Source organism: Salvelinus sp. IW2-2015, linkage group LG4p (genome assembly GCF_002910315.2).
Source record: "Salvelinus sp. IW2-2015 linkage group LG4p, ASM291031v2, whole genome shotgun sequence".
Lineage (NCBI taxonomy): Eukaryota > Metazoa > Chordata > Actinopteri > Salmoniformes > Salmonidae > Salvelinus > Salvelinus sp. IW2-2015.
Window position 1 is genome coordinate 6,907,724 of NC_036841.1, and position 988 is coordinate 6,908,711.

Consider the following 988-nt stretch of genomic DNA (forward strand, 5'->3'; position numbering starts at 1 on the left):
GGCAATTCATTGTTTTATTGGTGCAATAACAATAATATGCATGTAACTAGAAAGTATGGTTGAATGTAGGCTACACATTTGGAGTGATATAAATTCAATAAACAAGAAATACTGAACAGAAATATCAAATTCTGAATTTCCATTTAATTTAAACACTACATTTGTATTTTTATCCAAGTTGAACATACTGTATATTCAATACTCATATTCTGAAAAAAGGATGATGTATTTTTACTGTCTTATGATGGTATGAATTGTTGTTTTAGCAATGACAACACGTAGACTATGTATTGCTTCAGGCTGTAAATCAAACAATTTACACTTGTTATTGGACAAACCTTGCATCTTGATTTGGATGACATATYGACTAGCCAACCATTGATTGTAGCTTTCCCTTACCTTCCCTCTCTTATTATGTAGTGGTAGTGTTATGATATTTTCTATTGGGATAACAGGATGAAAAATATCCTACTATACAGAAGTCACTATTGGATCTAAAGTTTGTGCTAAATGCAAACACAGCAAAATGCAATGTTTTTTTCTCGGTCCCATAAGCCAGATTTAAATGAATTTGTAATAACTAGTTATTACTAATGGTACAGAAATTGAGTTCCTTCCTTCCTACACATATCTTGGTATCTGACTTGATGACAAACTGTCATTTAATAAACATGTCACTGAGCTGGGGAAGAAGTTATTTTACAGAAACAAAGCACGTCTGACTTTTGTTAACAGGAAGGAAAAAGGCCAGGCCGTGTTTATGTCTATTTTAGATTATGGGGATATTATCTATATTCAAGTGTAACAGTGCTCTTCTTGCACTGTAAACAATCAATCATCGACAAGGACTCCAGCATGTAGCACCAGGCACAGATTTATTATCTGATAGAAAAACAGCATGGATAGTACGTCATGCAATGCAGCCTCCATAGATCATTCTACTTTCTGCACCCGCGCTGTACAAAATACATAAAACACCCCCAGACAC